At 44.7% G+C, this 21,400-nt stretch overlaps 1 pseudogene; it reads right to left on the bottom strand.

The window, feature by feature from the left end:
- LOC141109034 (uncharacterized) overlaps positions 1-19,986 on the bottom strand; it is a 31,318-nt pseudogene extending 11,332 nt beyond the window's left edge.
- Between the last annotated feature and the right edge of the window lie 1,414 nt (positions 19,987-21,400).

Raw genomic sequence — 21,400 nt, 5'->3', positions numbered from 1 at the left:
TTTTTTTTTTTTTTATTTTACCTTTTATTTTTACACTGTGTTTAAAAAAAAAAAAAGTGTCACTTTTATTCCTATTACAAGGAATGTAAACATACCTTGTAATAGAAAAAAAAAGCATGATAGGACCTCTTAAATATGAGATGTGGGGTCAAAAAGACCTCACATCTCATATTTACACTAAAATGAAAAAAAAAAAAAAAAAAAAAAAGTGTCATTTAAAAAAATAATTAAAAAAAAATGGCCCTTTAAGAGCTGTGGGCGGAAGTGACGTTTTGACGTCGCTTCCGCCCTCCATTGTTATGGAGATGGGTGGGGGCCATCTTCCTCTCACTTGTCTCCATGCCCAGCCAGGGTGAAGATCCGATCGCCTCCACTATTGGATCTGGTAAGCGGCAGAGGGCACCGGAGCACGGCGGGGGGGGGGGGGGGGGCCTCTCCATCCGCCGATAAAAGTGATCTTGCGGCGAACCCGCCGCAAGGACCACTATTATCAGAAACTGGACCGGAAACTGGACCGCCGGCCGAACATGAGCTTACCGGGGTTATGGCAGCTAGCTGCTGCCATTACAACGATATCCCCCGTCAAAGTAAAGACGTATATCAGTGTGTGGCGGTCCAGAAGTGGTTAAAGCTGCATAAGCACCTGAATTTGAATAGGCACCAGCCCTCTGTACAGTTGTAGTGCTGCACCAGTCTGTCTGAACGCTCTACAAAAGAGCCAAATCAGTTATGCTGCCAGTGCTCACGTTTTAACCACTTGCTTACTGGGCACTTAAACCCCCCTCCTATCCAGACCAATTTTTAGCTTTCAGCGCTGACGCACTCTGAATGACAATTACGCGGTCATACAACACTGTACCCAAATGAAATTTTTATCATTTTTTCCCCACAAATAGAGCTTTCTTTTGGTGGTATTTGATCACCTCTGCGGTTTTTATTTTTTGTTAAAAAAATTTAAAAAGACTTAAAAAAATTATTTTTTTTTTAAATTTTGTTATAAAATTTTTAAAAAGGGTAATTTTTCTCCTTCATTGATGTACGCTGATGAGGCGGCACCAACGGGCACTGATAGGTGGCAGTGATGGGCACTGATGGGTGGCAGTGATGGGCACTGATGGGTGGCAGTGATGGGCACTGATGGGTGGCAGTGATGGGCACTGATTGGTGGCAATAATGGGCACTGATCTTGTACACTGCTAGGTGGCACTGATTGGCACCACTGGTGGGCATTGTTAGGTGGCACTTGTAGGCATTGATAGGTGGCACTGGTGGGCACTGTGATGTGGCAATGTCAGGTGGCACTGGCAGGGGGTACTTGTGGCACAATTGATGCATTATTGCCTCCTCCTCCTCGGGACCGATGTCCCTTGCTGGTGAGCCGGTGATCTTTTTTTTTTTCTCCTCGCACTGTCAGCGCGAGGAGAAAAAAAAAACGATCACAGAGCTTTTGTTTTGATCATGTGATCAGCTGTCATTGGGACCGGCCCCTTACTTGGATCGGTGGTCACCGGAGTCTCAGTGACTCGGTGATCACAGCGCGCCCTGTAGGGCGCGCGCAGGGCACGTGCACAGGGGAGGCCGTCATATGACGGCCTCCCGGGAATTCAGGTCCGCGCTGTAGCCGTCATTCGGCTATAGCGCGGATGTCAAGCGGTTAAACAAGGGGCACCCTGATAGGATCAGAGAGCAGAGTGACAAAGATTAGTTCCATCAGTCTGCTGCCTCACCCTTGACTGGGGGGGGGAGGGGACAAGACATGCAAGTGCAACTGCAGCACAGAAAAATCTAGTCTCTTGCTCTGCCAGACAGGGCTGTGCTATATGGCAGAGCTGTATAAATATCAGAACTGGATGATGGAAATGTAAATCCTTTGGTAGATTTCAACTTTGACATTAACACCCAGCTACGTAAATTTAAAATATTATTTGTGTGGTATCATTGCGCTTGGGAAACCTTAATAGTCGCATTTGCTATGAATGAATATTTGGCGGTGGGGAAATGATGTAAAAATGCTCATACCAAAAAAAAAAATATACACATTTAAGTCGGATATACGAAATCAGATGAATGAAAACCCTTTCATTCCCCAAGAGAGTCACAAGTGACTACAAAATGTGATAACTTACACATTTTTTAGAGGATTTTTTTTTTTTTTAGAGGTTTACCATTAAAGCCCTCCACCCTTAACCACTTGAAGACCAGGCCTATTTCTGACATTTGTTGCCTACAAGTTCAGATCCTCCGAGAGTTCTTTGCCATGTGGTGTCATGTTGAACTTTCAGTGACCAGTATGAGAGAGTGAGAGCGACAACAAATTTAACACACCTGCTCCCCATTCACACCCGAGACCTTGTAAGACTAACGAGTCACATGACACCGGGGACGGAAAATGGCTAATTGGGCCCAACTTGGACATTTTCACTTAAGGGGTGTACTTACTTTTGTTTGCCAGCAGTTTAGACATTAATGGCTGTGTGTTGAGTTATTTTGAGGGGACAGCAAATTTACACTGTTATACAAGCTGTACACTCACTACTTTACATTGTAGACAAGTGTAATTTCTTCAGTGTTGTCACATGAAAAGATAGAAGAAAAGATTTACAAAAAATGTGAGAGGTGTACTCACTTTTGTGAGATTGTATGTATGTATGTATGTATGTATGTATGTATGTATATATATATATATATATATATATATATATATATATATATATATATATATATATATATATATATATATATATATATATACACATACATACATACACATACACACACACACTGTATTTATCGCCATATAGCACGCACCCCAAGTTTAGGAGGGAATTTTAAGGAAAAAAACTTTTAAGGAAAAAAACTTTTAAGGAAAAAAACTTACATTTAAATGCCCATCAATGCAGCCTTGTCAGTGTCCATCTGCAGTCTTTTTAGTGTCATTTGCAGCCTTGCCCAGTGTCACTGCAGTTTTTAAATATGGCGCCGCCGAGAGACACAGAGCCGGTCCTGTGTCTCTCTCGGCGGCTCTTGGCTGCTTTCGGCTCCTCTCGTAGTCTTGTGGGCGGCGCCGATATACATACATACATAGCCGAATGTACTCGGCTAGGTTCAGCTAGCTCCGCTCACAGTCACTCCCAGTCCCTGTGTTATGTCCATCATAGGGCGGGGACTGGGCGTGACTGTGAGCAGAGCTAGCAGAACCTAGCCGAGTACATTCGGCTATGTATGTATGTTGGCGGCGCTCACTCCTCCGCTCACAGTCAGCGGGAGATAGGCGGGGATCGGCGTATAAACACGCACCCGCGATTTTCCCACGATTTTAAGGGGAAAAAAAGTGAGTGTTATACGCCGATAAATACGGTATGTAATATATATATATATATATATATATATATATATATATATATACACACATACACATATATATATATATGTGTGTGTTTGTGTGTACGATTCTGCACAGAACTACCGCATTGTAGCACTAGATCTGGGAAGTGATTAAACAACACAGATAAATCCAGGAGATGTCATGCACCTCCTCTTCGGACTTAATTCATAGGACGAGATGTACTAAAACCGGTGCACACAGAGTCTGGTGTAGCTCTGCATAGTAACCAATCAGCTTCTAACTTCAGCTTGTTCAATGACGCCTTGACAATAAAACCTGGAAGGGGATTGGTTTCTATGCACAGCTGCAACAGATTTTGCACTCTCCAGTTTTATTAAAATCCCCCTCACCCACCCCCATAGTGTGTTCCTTCACTTTTTTACATATAGACAGATTTCCAGTGAATTCAACTTAAAAATAAATAAAAAAAAAAAAAAAAAAAGAACCTGAATTGAAGAGAAGGAAGCAATCTTTGTGCTGAACTACTAAGAACCAACTCAGCATTGATATGGCTTTCAACATGTACAAGAAAATGTTAAAAAAAAAAAAAAAAAAACCTGGATACATTTTAAACACCTTTTAACAATGGCCCTAAAAAATCTGCATCATTACACACGTGCGACCCTAAACTTACCATGCTCTTTGCCAGTCAGCAGATAAAGCAGGTGACATAAAGATGGGCACTGCGGGAGAAATAAGAAAAATAAATGAAATAAATATGATACAAATATACAAATTATATAAAAATAAATATGATGAGAAATAAAATATTAGTGCCAATCTCCATAAATAAGATACCAGGGTACTGGACAGTTTTTTTTTTAATTATTTATGCCTCCCACGGTTGACAAACTGTCAATGATAAAATACAGGAGAGAGATGAGAATATACAGTGATGGCAGCATTGTCACCTAAATAGAGTAGAAGACTGTCTAAATAAATATAACCACATGAAGACCAGGCCTTTCCTTGCACTTTTTGTTTACAAGTTTTTGCTAGAAAATTACTTATAACCACCAATTATTATTTTTTTTTTTTTTTTTTTTAGCAAAGACCCTAGGGCAGTGATGGTGAACCTTGGCACCCCAGATGTTTTGGAACTACATTTCCCATGATGCTCAGGCACTCTGCACTGTAGTTGAGCATCATGGGAAATGTAGTTCCAAAACATCCTGGGTGCCAAGGTTCTCCATCACTGCTTTAGGGAATAAAATGTTTGTATGTTGCAATGTCCCACGATATTTGCGCAGCGTTTTTTTCAAAAGCAACGGTTTTTTAAAAAATACACTTTAATGAATTAAAAAACACAAACCACAATATATACCCCCATTTGTTTTCCAAGATATGAAAGATGGTGTTACACAGAGTAAATAGATACCCAACATGTCACACTTTAAAATAGCGCACGCTCGTGGAATGGCGGCAAACTACGGTACTAAGAAACCTCCATAGGCGACGCTTTAAATTTTTTTACAGGTTATCCTTTTAGAGTTACAGAGGAGGTCTCGCGCAAGAATTATTGCTCTTGCTTTAATGCTCGTGGCGATACCTCACGTGTGTGGTGCGAACACCATTTACAGATGCGTGTGCGACCTAAGTGTTCACTTCTGCGTATGAGCACGGATGGGGGGTGCTTTAAATTAATTATTTTTACACTGTCCCTTTAAAAAAAAAAAAAAAAAAAAAAAAAAGAAGTATGACTTTTATTCCTATTACAAGGAACGTAAACATCTTATGTAATAGAAATAAGGATGACAGGTCCTCTTTATGGAGAGATCTGGGGTCAAAAAGACCCCAAAATTTCTCCTTTACCTTTAAAAAGCACCCTGGACCGGAAGTGACATCACTCAGTCATGACGTCGCTCTGGTCCTCCAAGGTCATAGAGGCGATCTGGTCTCCGTTCGCCTCTGTGACCAGCCAGCCACACCATCAGATCGTTTCTGAGGCCCAAGAAACACCGGTGAACAGCAGGGTGGGGGACTGGGGGACAGAAGTTCCCTTCTGCTTTAAAGAGAAAAAAAAAGTCAGCTGCAGAGCTGTCGCACTTTGAATGACAATTGCGCAGTCATGCAACACTTTACCCATATGACATTTTTATGTGCGCTGATGAGGGACAGCTGTGACAGCACCTGAGGAAAGAAATGCCGAAAACCGCCAAGTTTGTTTACATTGTGGTCAGCTGTGATTGGACACAGCGGATCACATGGTAAAAGGCAGCTGTGATTGGCCCTTTACCCCGATCACAGAGCACACTGGATGCGCGCCACAGTGGTCGCGCAGGGGGGCGTGGATCTGAACTGGACGACCGCGCTGCAGCCGTCATTCAGCTATAGCTCGCTCAAGAAGGGGGTTAACTGGCAATTGCGTGGTCATGCAACACTGTACAGAAAACAAATTTTATATCTTTTTCCCACAAATAGAGCTTTCTTTTGGTGATGTTTGATCACCTCCGGGTTTTTTGATTTGTATTATATAAAGCTACTTTCACACTGGGGCGGGAGGGCGTTAGCGGTAAAGCGCCGCTAGTTCTAGCAGCGCTTTACCGCTGTTATAGCGGCGCTTTTAACCCCTGCTAGCGGCCAAATAAAAAGGGTTAAAAGCGCACGCAAAACACCGCTTTGCAGGCGCTTTGGCAGCGCCGCCCATTGATTTCAATGGGCAGGGGCGGTTTAGGGGTGATGTATACACACCGCTCCTCCACTGCCCCAAAGACTCTGCTTGCAGGACTTTTTTTCCCCGTCCTGCAAGCGCACCGCCACAGTGTGAAAGCGCTCGGGCTTTCACAATGGGGTGGATTGAGAGGCGCTTTTCAGGCGCTATTTTTAGCGCAAAAACGCCTGAAAAGCGCCCCAGTGTGAAAGGGGTCTAAAACAAAAAACAAAACAAAAAAAGGAGGACCTAAAATTTGGGGAAAAAAAAACATTTTCTATGTAAAAAAGTATCCAATAAAACATATCCAATAAAATGGAATTTCTTCATAAATTTAGGCCAAAATTTATTCTGCTACATATCTTTGGTAAAAAAAACGAATCCCAACAAGTGTATATTGATTGGTTTGTGTGAACGTTATAGTTATACAGTATATACCATAATTTGTACATCTGACAATTGATCAATCCTGTACTGATGGCCAATCTCATTTCTTGAGGCCCGAAAACACCAGGACAGTACAAATACACCCCCGCCCACCCCCCCATGACCCTTTTTGGAAAGTAGACAGTTTGAGGCATGGTGAGTCTTCCAAATTTGTCAAAAAAAAAAACAAAACAAAACAAAAAAAAAAAACACATTTTTGAATTTTTTTTTTTTTTTAACTTTTTATATACTACTGTCACCATTGCAGGACATACTGTCACCATTGCAGTACAGCGTTGTCATTATGACTGGTGTGGCAGTGATCAGAGATACTGACTGATGACAGGTGTAAAAAACAAAATTGACATAATAATAAAAAAAAAAAAAATATTTTACTATTTTTTATTTTTCATCCTGTCATCGGTAGTTCAGTGTCACCATAGTAACACTGTACTTCTCTGGGGGGGGGGGGGGGGGGAGGGGGTGATCTGGGATTTTTTTAATTCTATTCACATTTATTGCTTATCCAGTGATGATCACTGTGTAAGCAATAGTTTTAGCTGTGACCCAAAAGACCCGATGTGTGCCACTCGGGTTCTAAAGTCCCGTACACATGATTTTCGGATCGTTAGTACGGTGCTTTCGACAGCCGGTTCTGATTTTTCGTACAGCAAAAGCTGGATGTGCAGACTATAAAATTTTAATCGTACGTCAACACTACGTCTGATTTTCGTATAATTAGTACGGTTTTCGTCTGAGTAAAAAAAAAAAAAAAAAAAATCATAAGAGCAAGACTACGCACACTCAGAAACGAAAGAACACATACAAAACAATTCAACACATTACATCTCTTCCGAAGTTGAATTCTGTCGTATGAGAATTTTTCTATGGCGAGTAACCTCTTCACTTTCGACACGAGACAAGCATGCAACCAAAAAAAACGGACAGACGGTCGTCCGAAAATCTGATTATGTGTATGAGGCTTTAAAAAAAAGGGGTGCAAGTCCACAATGTCCATGGCTAGACCCCCATACACACTATTAGATTTTCTGCATATTTTCGTCTTCAGATTTACCAAAACCATGTAGTGCAAGGGCCTGCCTGATTGCATACAAATTGAAACTCTTAAGGTTTGACCTCATATTATATGGTTTTGGTAAATCTGAAGACAAAAATCTGCAGAAAATCTAATAGTGTGTATGGGGCCTTAGAGTGTTGGTCCGGGAGGGAGCTCGTCCCGGCTCCTGTGATCCCTGAATGTGAAGGAAGGTCTTCCTATGGCCGCATGTCTGTACAATCCCTGTAATAGATAAGTGGCAACCTCAGCCTGGACTCCAACCAGGACTCGACCCTGCCAGGGGTGTGGCCCTGGATGGATTCCAGGCTTATCTATTACAGTAGGCGGTCTCAAACTGGCGGCCCTCCAGCTCTTGCGAAACTACAAGTCCCATCATGCCTCTGCCTGTGGGAGTCATGCTTGTAACCGTCAGCCTTGCAATGCCTCCCAGGACTTGTAGTTTCACAACAGCTGGGGGGCCACCAGTTTGTGACCCCCTGTATTACAGGGATTGTACAGACCTGGGACCATAGGGAAACCTTCCTTCACAATAGCTTTAGCTCTCGGGAATGGGTTAACAATTCATGAACAGCTTGCTTATTGTTGTGATCTGTGATTGGCTAAGCTAAATCACATGCTACAGGTACCAAGTGATTGCTTTGGGTCAATCACAGATCGCAACAGCAAGCTGTTCCTGAATGGAAAGCCTTTCACAAAAAAGGTTGTTTACATTGTTATCATGTGATCGCTACGACCAATCATAGCGATCACATGATACCCGGATACCGGTAACAGTGACCCGATGGATACATCGCTCACAGGAGGGACACGCTGGGCACTCCTAACCCCCCAAGAGGCTTAGTCACTTTATGTATAGCTGACTGAGCCTGCCTGTGCCGCCCCCCGCCGCAGTATATCTGCAGGAGAGGGGCGACAAATAGTTAAACATCTTACATAAAAAAAAAAAAAAAAAAATAGGTGTTCTTACCAATGTGTCATCTTGGAGCAAACAGAAAAAAAAGTTGTAGAGAGGGGAGAGAACCTCTTTAAGAGAAACAAGGTCAGACACCGAGATCAACCACCGAAGAAACAGGACCTGCAGGGGAAAACAAAAAGAGAAAAAACGGTCATCTTAAGTGGCGAGATATACATTTTTTATGAGTAGGACTTTAATGAAAGTAGATATAAATCGCTGTTTTTTTCCCCTTTTTTTGTAAAATATTGTTTTCTTTGTTTTTCATTCTTTTGTTGCATCTCAGGGCTGCTGATCTCCTACAAGCTCTTTGCAGCCACTCCATGCCTACATGCACTCCAGCGATGGCTGGGTGACATTCCTCAGTGTGGGTTTCCTGATGGTGACTACAGTTCACCATGCCCCGTGCAATGTACATCTGCATAGTCACTTGTAGTCTGCTCAAAAGGAAGCCTGTGTGACAACGCAAGAAGACTGGGATCAAGTGCCAATCACCCTATAAACAGGAAGGGCCTGAATATGTACCACATAAGTTTTCCTTTCTGGAAACAAAAGATACAAAATAAAAATGTACAATTTTTGCAAAAAAAAAAAAAAAAAAAAAAGTGTGCTTATTTTTTTCCTACAGTAGGCTGCTGAGCCTTGCACCCACGACCAGTGGACCATGGGCGCAATGTCAGGCTCCTGCAGACACGTCCTCCAGGTTCTTTCCTATACCTCTGTACGCAACTACAAGGGCGCTCATCAGGGTTCTCATTGAGAACTACATGCCATCTGCTGCTGTGGCAGACGGGACTTGTAGTTTACTCCAGTAAATGAATATAGGAGTTGCATCAATATTAAAACGTGACAGTGGCTGGGGGGGGGGTTTGGAATCCCCCGCCTTCTACATCAAGGGGAGAGAGGGGCAGGTACTGGAACTCATTAAGGCTATGTTTCCACTATTGCAACCCCAAAGTCGCGCGATTTTGATGCAACTTGAAGCAATGCCTGTGTATGCTTGAGGTCTATGGACCTCAAGTCGCATCAAAGTGGGATCAAAGTAATGCAGGGACTACTTTGAAGTCGCACAGATATGAACGGTACTCATTGGAAATCATGGGGTACGACTTGTCATGCGACTTTGCAGTCCCAAGTGCATGACAAGTCGCACAAGTGGAAACCGAGCCTTATACCGCGTACACACGAGCGGACTTTACGGCAGACTTTGCCCGGCGGACTTTGACGGACTTTCTGAATGAACGGACTTGCCTACACACAATCAACCAAAGTCCGTCGAATTCGTACGTGATGACGTACGACCGGACTAAAACAAGGAAGTTCATAGCCAGTAGCCAATAGCTGCCCTAGCGTGGCTTTTTGTCCGTCGAACTAGCATACAGACGAGCGGACTTTTCGACCGGACTCGAGTCCGTCGGATAGATTTAAAACATGTTTCAAATCTAAGTCCGTCCAACTTTTGAGAAAACAAAGTCCGCTGGAGCCCACACACGATCGAATTGTCCAACGAAATCCCATCCGCCGGACTAAGTCTGCTTGTGTGTACGCGGCATTAGTCTCGGTTCACACTATGAACCGCACCGCATTCCTGTACAATTCACATGTGATTCAGTGCGGTGAAATTAGAGCCCCCACACCGGATCACACCAAGGACGTGCGGCTTCAAAAAAAAAAAAAAAAAAAAAAAAAAAAAAAAAAAAGTTCATGCGACCTGACTGCTACCATTCGATTCGGGATAATTCTGAGGAACATAAGACCAGGTGGTTTTACTGGGACCTTCTCCGTTTCTCGGATGAAAACCTCCACTATATACATAGCTTCAGCTCTGTGCCGGACGCCCATATTGTATGATGTACGCAGACATTTCTCACTTCCTGAGTGGAACTTTTTCTCCCATATGTGCCCCTCCCCCCCTTTTTTTTTTTTCTTCCCCTCCCCTCTTTTTTTTTTTTTTTTTTTTTCCATTTCTGTATTCCCCTCTCTCATTTTAACTTACGAAAAATGTGGTACGTTTTGACCCTAGTGGGATGCCTCGCATCAAACGTCCCCCAAGTTGCAATCATTTTTCTAGTAGATCAGAGGGACTCCTCCCCATTGCGGGGTGGGTGATTACAGACCTTGCCCAAGAGGGCCCCTAGACTTTCATATCTTCGATTCCAGACTGCCTGGGCTGCCTAAATATCTCTGGCTTTACCCTCTGTTAATTGCCTGGGGGGATTTTATCTTGGGCAGGATGTACCCATACAATGACGGTGCATATGTTATTTTGTATTGATAATATGTTCTGTGAAGTTATTTGAATGTGCATGTCGCATACCACTAAATAAAAAAAAAAAAAAAAAAAAAAAAAAAAAAAAAGGGTGTAATGTAATGCGGTGCACGCAAAATGCACTGCGTTTGCGACCGGTGGTTGGGGTATTAACTCTGCACTGACACCCACGGCGGATCGCAAGGGCATTGTGATTGGAACGCGCGTTGGAGTGTGCTTCCTGCACTGCATTAGTGTGAACCTAGGCTAAATGTTACACTTTAAATAAGGGTGTAATATCTAATATGTTCCAAAGGTGAGTTTATGGATTAAAAAAAAAAGGGGGACTAAAAATGTTCTTTTGGAATTACAATATTTATTGGCATATAACACGCACCCTAATTTTAAGAGGGAAGTTTCAGAAAAAAACAAAACAAAAACATTTTACATTACATTACATTGCACAAACCCCCGCACAGTACACAGCACCCCCCCCCCCCCCCCCTGCACAGTACACAGCCCCTTTCATTGCACAGCACCCCCCATCTCCCCCCCCACTCCTGGGACAGCCCTGCCAGCGTACTCTAAAGAATCACTGGCAGCTCCTTCTCATAGATCCTTCCTACATTGTGTCACTGTCATTGCTTCTAAATACCTCATTAGCTCGGTTCTTTCATGGCCGGTCACGTGACTGCTTTCCGACTCCTCCAATCTAAAGCTACACTCGGAGGAGGAGAGCGGCCAGAAAGAATGGAGCTAATGGAGGTATTTACAGCCGATTTACAATGACACTGACCCAGTGTATGAAGGATCTATGAGAAGGGGCTGGCAGTGATTTTTTTTTCATCTTTAGGGTATGCTGGCAGGGCTGTCCCAGGGCCAGATGAGACGGGTCGGCCGGCCTGACACCCCCCCTCAATGTGTGGCACCCGGGACAGCTCTCTGCTGATGTCACTGCTGTCAGTCCAGGCACCGTGTAGTCTGGATCCGCCAGATCCCTGGACTGACTCCTGGCTCAGCCTCTCAGTGAGAGCCTGAGCCGGCCGACCCCCAACACAGTCCAGCGCTCCAATTAAACAAGGAGGAGCAGAGCAGAGAGCTGTGTTCAATCGATCGGTTCTCAGTGTAGAGTTGCCGGGGGACCGATGCTACATCCACCTAGGTAAGTACTATTACTATAAAAAAAAAAATATATATTAAAAAACACAACATACTTCTCTTTTAATGTGGAATGTATGTTCCTTGATAAAGAATATTTTTTTTTTTATCCAGTTATAGGCATATGACACTTCAACATCCACCTAAAACACAGTCATTACCTAGAACGATATATACTGTTACAATACCTGAACATTCGTGGTAGCTTTTCCAGTGCAAAACAGAGACACGGCAGAGATTAAAGTATTTTCAAAAATTTCCGCAGCAGGCACAAGGCTCTTCAGTATGTGTGTGTTCGCATTTTCCACTGAGAAATAAAAATAACATTATGGCCATTAAAACAAGTACAAAAAAAAAAAAGTAATGTAAAAAAAAAACAAAACAAAACAAAATACAGGGATTCCAAATGAACATACATGTGGAAATAAACACAAACAGGTAAAAAAATATATATATATTATATAAAAACACGATGACAGCACACTTGAGACAGGATCGGCCTACTTATGGATGAACAGAAGCAGAACACTTGGAGGTTTCTGGATTAAAAGGGGGGCCTTTTAAATTTTAGGTTCCATGCATACTAGATGATCAAAAACCACTGAAAAAAAAAAGCCAATATTTTGTGTTTTTTTTTTTTAGCCAGCGTTTACAAGTATTTTGGAGCAGTAGCGTTTTTTTGTAAGGAGCAACCAGCCGCCGGCGTCTTTAACAATCGTTGACTAGCTGGTTATTAAGGAGCGGGCCGGGAAGCCAGCCGCCGCATCCTTAACAACGGATGACTCAGCTGTCGGCGGGGTTAAACAACTGCCAGTAACAAGAAAAAAAAAATAAATAAATAAGCCTGGGGGCCCCCCCCAATCCATACCAGGCCCTTTCTGGTCTGATAAGGATTTTGAGAGTAACCCCATGCCAAAAAAAAAAGCAAAAGGAAAAAACGGCATGGGGTTCCCCCCAAAATCTATACCAGACCCTAATCCGAGCATGCTGGGGGCATGCCTTGTTAAAGGGGGCTTACAGATTCCGATAAGCCCCCTGCCTGCAGATCCCCACAACCACTAGTCAGGGTTGTGGGAAGGAGACCTTTGTTCCCAGCAAGATAAGGATAAGGTGCTTTTTTGGAGCCATGTTGAGGGCATGTTGTCTGGTATGGTTCAGTTGAAAGGAGGGGGGGTGCCCGCTTGTAAGGGTCTGGTATGGATTTTGGGGGCTATACACACACTGGTTGTTAAGGACGCCGGTGGGCCGCTGGCTTAGGGGGAAAAAAAAAACGCTCCAAAATAAAAATCATATCCCCTCTCAAGCGTCTCTTCTCCAGAGAGAATAAGTTCAGAGCTTGCATTCTTTCCTCATAACTAATATCCTCCAGACCCTTTATTAGCTTTGTTGCCCTTCTTTGTACTCGCTCCATTTCCAGTACATCCTTCCTGAGGACTGGTGCCCAGAACTGGACAGCATACTCCAGGTGCAGCCGGACCAGAGTCTTGTGGAGCGGGAGAATTACTGTTTTATCTCTGGAGTTGATCCCCTTTTTAATGCCAATATTCTGTTTGATTTGTTTGCAGCAGCTTGGCATTGCATGCCATTGCTGAGCCTATCATCTACTAGGACCCCCAGGTCCTTTTCCATCCTAGATTCCCCCAGAGGTTCTCCCCCCAGTGTATAGATTGCATTCATATTTTTGCCACCCAAATGCATTATTTTACATTTTTCTACATTAAACCTCATTTGCCATGTAGTTGCCACCCCATTCATTTGTTCAGATCTTCTTACAAGGTTTCCACATCCTGCGGAGAAGTTATTGCCCTGCTTAGCTTAGTATCATCCGCAAATACAGAGATTGAACTGTTTATCCCATCCTCCAGGTCATTTATGAATATATTAAATAGGATTAGTCCCAGCACAGAACCCTGGGGAACCCCACTACCCACCACTGACCATTCCGAGTACTCCCCATTTATCACCACCCTCTAAACTTTGCAAAATCCAGATGCACCACGTCTCCGGGCCTTCATTTATCTAGATGGCAACTCACTTCCTCATAGAAGGTTAATAGATTGGTTTGGCAAGAATGATTCTTCATGAATCCATGCTGATTACTGCTAATGATACCGTACACATTACTAAAATCTTGTATATAGTCCCTTATCATCCCCTCGAGATGGGTAACTAATATTCCCACCGACACCAATGATGGGGCATTGTTCCTCCCACTGACACTAATGATGGGGCACTATTCCTCCCACCGACACCAATAATGTATTTTTTATTCCCACTAACCACCAAGTCTATTGCATGGTTTACTCCCAATGATGCCAGGGCATTTCTTCTCCCACTAGTTACAGTCCGGCCCCCCTAAAGTGTACACTAGCTACAGTCCGACCCCCCTAGAAGGGCAATAAACTGGAACTTTATTTCGAAAGTTCGGAGACTCCTGGTCTAAGCTATCAAAGTGAAAAATGTATTAGGAAAAACTATGTAAAAATTACCAAGGTTGCCACTAAGAGCCAGCTTGAGAAGAATGTCAATTCCTTCGGCAGGAATCCCTTCAGAGAATCCAACGGTTTCTATTGTTGCAAGATGCTGCTGAAGAAAAGGGTTTCCTCTTGATGTGACTTTGGAAGTAACTAGAAATATAAAAAAAAAAAAAAAAAAAAAAAAAAAAGCACAGCAACAAAATTTAGCAAAATGACCCATAGCCGAACAAAGGCACGAGTGACGGTTCAAAAACGTTATACGTACTGCGCTTGAAGTAGGCCAGAGCCTCATCAAAGCGGCGGGCAGTCTGTTCTTCCTTGCTCAATCTGTGCCTAGGCCTCAATGAGGGCGTCTGCATTCCAGGGTCTTCCATCAGTGTCTGCAGGGTGCTTAAAGGAAGGAAATGTAATGCTTAGAAGGGAATAGAGGCACTGGACAATACTATAAAATAGACTACATCTCAGAAATACAAGTGCAACTCCCAAGTTATGTCTCTTGACAACAGCTTTACACATATATGTGGCAAAATGGCTATGGGCCTTAAAGAATTAAGAATCTTTTTTTTTTTTTTTTTTTTTTAGTCCCAAGTCCGTATAGTACTTTTTCCCATCTCCCTACATGCCCTGTAACACTAGCTGTTGGATAGCGCTCCCCACAAATGGTGCATGGTCGCCCTACAAACGCAGCTAGCAAAGAGACACCTGCCAGGTGAATGGCCGCACTACAACGCACCTAGCAAAGAGACAGCTACCTGGTGCATTGGCCACCCTACAACGCAGCTAGCAAAGAGACAGCTACCTGGTGCATTGGCCGCCCTACAACGCAGCTAGCAAAGAGACAGCTACCTGGCGCATGGCCACCCTACAACGCAGCTAGCAAAAGAGACAGCTACCTGGCGCATGGGTGCAGATTTACAGGGGTACAGGTGCTGTGCACCTGGTGTGCATTACAGTAGGAGTTACACAGCTTGTGTGGCCTGGCCTCAAATCAGGGTCCTCGCAGGAGATGAGAGAACATACGCTCAGCCGTCGCCGCTGAGGAAGTCCCGCCCACGTTGAGGGACGTAACGCGTACGGCATTGTGTACGTGCTCCGATCGTGACGTCACCCGCTCTCCGCTCGTCCATCCTGTATGGGACATCCACTCCATCCATGCTTTTATCCCTCGCACTGGGGCACAGTGCATTGTAATGTGAGTTATCCTGCATTTCTTATTAAAGTATTTTGAGTATCATTCAGAGAGCACTAGATTCTCCTTAATCTTTTACATGTGAATACTGCCTGTATGCTGGTTACTGAAAGCTGTTATTGAAAGCTGTTGCTGCTGATGCTTCATCGTGTATACATCTCCTCCTGGTATTATCCCTGTAAGGGAATCGCTGTTTTGACCTGACTGATTCACTCAGGGGTCCATCTATTGAGGTGAGCGGCTAGTATCACCGAAGGTGGAGGTCCACGTGTGTCACCACAGTCACCCTGCCATTTTCTCTTGTCACTGGAGTCACTGGAGGAATCACCGGAATTTGCCTGCAATTTGTTTACATTGGACTTTTAGTTTATTACTTTTTATTTATTTTATGCGCTGTACTGCTCTTTTCTTCATGCTATTTTTTGGGATTTGATAAATTTACCCTCAGTATCATAGCTGCTGTTTAGCTAGGTTTTGTGGTTTGCGCTGGTTGACCTTGTCTATAATAGCAAGTAGCATATCATAAGAAGAGCAAACGCCGCAGCAAGGTCTTGTGTTGCCTGGCCTCAACTCCCAGGTTCATGCAGATAGCACATTGCAGGGGGTGGGTGAACACAACAGAAGGTCTTGTGGCCTGGCCTTACCTCAGAATGGATGTAGGTAGCACATTGTGAGGGGTGCAGGAACACAAAAGGCGGCCTTGTGTGGCCTGGCTTCAATTCCAGATCCAGGCAGGTAGCACATCGCAGGCAGGAGAGAACACAAAAGGAAGGTCTTCTGTGGCCTGACCCCAACTCCAGGTCCATGAGGGTAGCACATTGCAAGAGGGAACACAGCACAAATGTCTTCTGTGGACTGACCTCAACTCTGCGTCCATGCAGGTAGCGCATCGCAGGAGAGAACACAAAAGGAAGGTCTTCTGTGGCCTGACCCCAACTCCAGGTCCATGAAGGTAGCACATTGCAGGAGGGAACACAACAAAAATGTTTTCTGTGGCCTGGCCACCTCAACTCTGGGTCCACACAGGTAGCACACATAGCAGGAAGGTCTTGTATGGCCTGGTCTCAATTAGAGGTCCATGCAGGTAGCACGTTGCAGGTGGGGAACATAGCACAGAGGTCTCTTGTGTGGCCTGGCCTCCACGCTGGGTCCATGTAGGTAGCACATCGTAGAATGGGAACACATCACTAAGGTCTTGTGTGGCCTGGCCACCTCAACTCCTGGTCCATGCAGGTGGCACATTGCAGGAGGTGGGGAAACACAGCAGGAAGGTCTTGTGTGGCCTGGCCTCAAGCATTTGTAAAGGGTAATAAACATGCTATTCTTACCTGCTCTGTGCAATGGTATTGCACAAAGTGGCCCCGAACTTCCTCTTCTGGGGTCCCCCGCTGGCGCACTTTACTCCTCTTCTCAGGAGAGAGAATACAGCAGAAAGGAGTTGAGGCCAGGCCACACGAGACCTGGTCCATGCAGGTAGCACATCGCAGGAGGCACTTTGTGTGCCCTGGCCTCCTCAACTCCAGGTCCATATAGGTAGCATTATCGAAGGGGTGGAGGAACACAGCAAGGAAGGTCTTGTCTGGCCTGGTCTCAACTTCATGTTCATGTAGGTAGAACATCACAGGGGATGGGGGAACACAGCACGAAGGTCTTGTGTGGTCTGGCCTGAACTCCAGGTCCATGCAGGTAGCACATTGCAGAAGGAGAACATAACAGGAAGTAATTGTGTGCCCTGGCCTCCTCAACTCCTGGTTAACACAGGTAGCATATTGGAGGGGGTGCAGGAACACATCACAAGGGTCTTGTGTGGTCTGGTCTCAAATCTGGGTCCATGCAAGTAGCACATCGCAGAAGGGGAACACAACAGGAAGGATTTGTGTGCCCTGGCCTCAACTCCTGGTCCATATAAGTAGCATTATCGAAGGGGTGGAGGAACACAGCAGGAAGGTCTTGTGTGGCCTGGCCTCAAAGCAGTTGTAAAGGGTAATAAACATGTTATTCGTACCTGCTCTGTGCAACGGTATTGCCCAAAGTGGCCCCGAACTTCCTCCTGTGGGGTCCCCCACTGGTGCTCTTCGCTACTCTTCTTAGGAGAGAGAATACAGCAGAAAGGTCTTGTGTGGCCTGGCCTCAAATCCTGGTCCATACATTGCAGGGGGTGGGGTAACAAAGCAGAAGGTTCTTGCCTGGCCTGGTCTATGTGGGTAAAACATTGCAGGGGTTGGGGTAACAAATCACAAAAGGTCTTGTGTGGTCTGGCCTCAAATCAAGGTTCACGCAGGTGGCACATTACAGAAGGGGAACACAACAAAGAAATTGCGTGCCCTGGCCTCCTCAACTCCTGGTCCATACAGGTATGATATTGGGGAGGGTGGGGTAACAAAGCAGAAAGGTCTTGTCTGGCCTGGTCTCAACTCCAGGTCCGTGTAGGTAGAATATCGCAGGGGGTTGGGGGAACAAATCACGAAGGTTTTGTGTGATCTGGCCTGAACTCCAGGTAGCCCATTGCAGAAGGGGAACACATCTCGAACGTCTTGTGTGGCCTGGCCTCAGATCTGGGTCCATGCAGGTAGCACATCGCAGGAGGGGAACACAACAGGAAAGAATTGTGTGTCCTGGCCTCCGCAACTCCTGGTCCATATAGGTAGCATTATCAGAGGGGTGGAGGAACACAACAGGAAGGTCTTGTCTGGCCTGGTCTCAACACCAGGTCCACGTAGGTAGAACATCACAGGGGGTGGGGGAACACAGCACGAAGGTCTTGTGTGGTCTGGACTGAACTCCAGGTCCATGTAGGTAGAACATCACAGGGGGTGGGGGAACACAGCACGAAGGTCTTGTGTGGTTTGGACTGAACTCATGTAGGTAGATCATAGGGAGTGGGGGAACACAGCACAAAGGTCTTGTGTGGTCTGGCCTGAACTCCAGGGCCATGTAGGTAGCTCATCATAGAGGGTGGGGAACAGAGCATGAAGGTCTTGTGTTGTCTAGCCTGAACTCCAGGTCCATGCAGATAGGACATCATAGGGGGTGGGAGAGCAGAGCATGAAGGTCTTGTGTGGTCTAGCCTGAAGTCCAGGTCCATGCAGGTAGGACATCATAGGGGGTGGGGGAGCAGAGCATGAAGGTCTTGTGTGGTCTAGGCTGAAGTCCAGGTCCATGCAGGTAGGACATCATAGGGGGTGGGGGAGCACAACACGAAGGTCTTGTGTGGTCTAGCCTGAACTCCAGGTCCATGCAGGTAGGACATCATAGGGGGTGGGGGAGCACAGCACGAAGGTCTTGTGTGGTCTGGCCTGAACTCCATGTCCATGTAGGTAGAACATCACAGGGGGTGGGGGGAACACAGCACGAAGGTCTTGTGCGGTCTGGACTGAACTCCAGGGCCGTGTGATGATCACAAGAGGCACCCTTTACACCTGGGGTGCACAAAGGTAGCATCATCTCAGAATGGGTAGCAGGAATCCTCGGGTGGGTGAAGGAACTGGGTGCATCGCAAGTCCACACAAGCAGGTAGAAGTCAGGAAGCCCCGGGCAGGTCGCAGGGTCCTGGCTGCAGCCCAGGTCCACACCGGCAGCCTTGTGTTTTTCCATTAGACGCCCCTCTGCCCCTCACTCAGTTGCTGGGGTGCAATACTGTGACCAGGACAACCTAATGCCTGGTGGAAGGGGTGGTCAAGCACTTTGTCTCTGGGCTCCTACTGGAAAGTGGGGGCTGCACCGAGCCCACCGGGAGACAACGCAGCACCAGAGAGGAGGAAATCTGCAACCTTCAGGAGGGCGCCCCGCATGCAGGTGGTTACGGCGGTGCGCTTGTGCCGCACTGCGGGGCAGGCGCACAGCCCGCCGTTTTACCAGTGAAGTAATGAGTCATTTATAACCAGTTGCACCACAAACGCATGCGCACAGGTTGCTATATGTAGGACACGTTTTATATAGCTGCGTTTATATGCAAAAATTGCAATTTTTTTTCCCCACAATGCACCAAAACACGCAGCCCGTTACTAGACGCATCCACACATCCTGCGTGCCAAAAACCGTGCGATATTGATGTATATAAAGACGCCACGTATGGGGTGAACGGAGCCTAATGCATGCAAACACAACACCAATATATGAATATTAGTATAATATCTAATATAATGAGGATATCCCACACACAGACCTGTTATAGTATATAGATATATATCACTTCCTTGTGTCCCCTGACTGACCCCCTTCTCCCCCTCCCCCCTCTGCCCCCCACACCGACAAGGATAAAAACACACCCCGACAACCCCCCCCCTCCCCTCCGAGTCCGCACCACAACCGCCCCGCCTCATTATAGGAATAGAATAACACTTATTACCGTAACGTTCGGTACCGCACAGCGACTACATTCAGACAGGACCCGCCGAACTGTACAAGGGAGCTGATTGGGCGAAAGGAGAGCGCTTCCGGGTCACGTGATAGGACCAACCAATGAGGGCAAGGGAGAGAGAGAGGGCGGAAGATTCAAACCCAACCCAGGTAGATTGGGAGCTCTCAGCTATTTCTATATAAAACCTCTGAGGGGTGTGTGTGTGTGTGTATATCCCCTCACTGTATTCATATACTATATATATATATATCCCCCTCACTGTATTCATATACAATATATATATATATATATATATATATCCCCTCACTGTATTCATATACTATATATATATATATCCCCCTCACTGTATTCATATACTATATATATATATATATATATATATATATATATATATTTCCCGCTCACTGTATTCATATACTCTATATATATCCCCTTCACTGTATTCATATACTATATATATATATATATATATATACCCCTCACTGTATTCATATACCATATATATATATATATATATACCCCTCACTGTATTCATATACTATATATATATATATATATATATATATCTATCCCCCTCACTGTATTCATATACTATATATATATCCCCCTCACTGTATTCATATACTATATATATATATATCCCCCTCACTGTATTCATATACTATATATATATCCCCCTCACTGTATTCATATACTACATATATATATATCCCCCTCACTGTATTCATATACTACATATATATATATCCCCCTCACTGTATTCATATACTATATATATATATCCCCCTCACTGTATTTATATACTATATATATATATCCCCCTCACTGTATTCATATACTATATATATATATATATATATATATATCCCCCTCACTGTATTTATATACTATATATATATATATATATACACAGTATCTCACAGAAGTGAGTACACCCCTCACATTTTTGTAAATCTTTTCTTCATGTGACAACACTGAAGAAATGACACTTGTCTACAATGTAAAGTAGTGAGTGTACAGCTTGTATAACAGTGTAAATTTGCTGTCCCCTCAAAATAACTCAACACACAGCCATTAATGTCTAAACCGCTGGCAACAAAAGTCAGTACACCCCTAAGTGAAAATGTCCACATTGGGCCCAATTAGACATTTTCCCTCCCCGGTGTCATGTGACTCGTTAGTCTTGCAAGGTCTCAGGTGTGAATGGGGAGCAGGTGTGTTAAATTTGGTGTTATCGCTCTCACTCTCTCATACTGGTCACTGGAAGGTCAACATGGAACCTCATGGCAAAGAACTCTCTGAGGATCTGAAAAAAAGAATGCTGTCCTTGGCTACGTTGCTCTTCCTTACATACAGTGAAGGAGTGAGTGTAGCCACCCTAATGCCCCGTACACACGATCGGACATTCCGACAACAAAATCCATGTTTTTTTTTCCGACAGATGTTGGCTCAAACTTGTCTTGCCTACACACGGTCG

The sequence above is a fragment of the Aquarana catesbeiana genome, linkage group LG09 (genome assembly GCF_042186555.1).
Source record: "Aquarana catesbeiana isolate 2022-GZ linkage group LG09, ASM4218655v1, whole genome shotgun sequence".
In the NCBI taxonomy this organism is placed as follows: domain Eukaryota; kingdom Metazoa; phylum Chordata; class Amphibia; order Anura; family Ranidae; genus Aquarana; species Aquarana catesbeiana.
The sequence above is the reverse complement of the archived record's forward strand: the minus strand, read 5'-3'. Positions and strand labels throughout refer to the sequence as shown.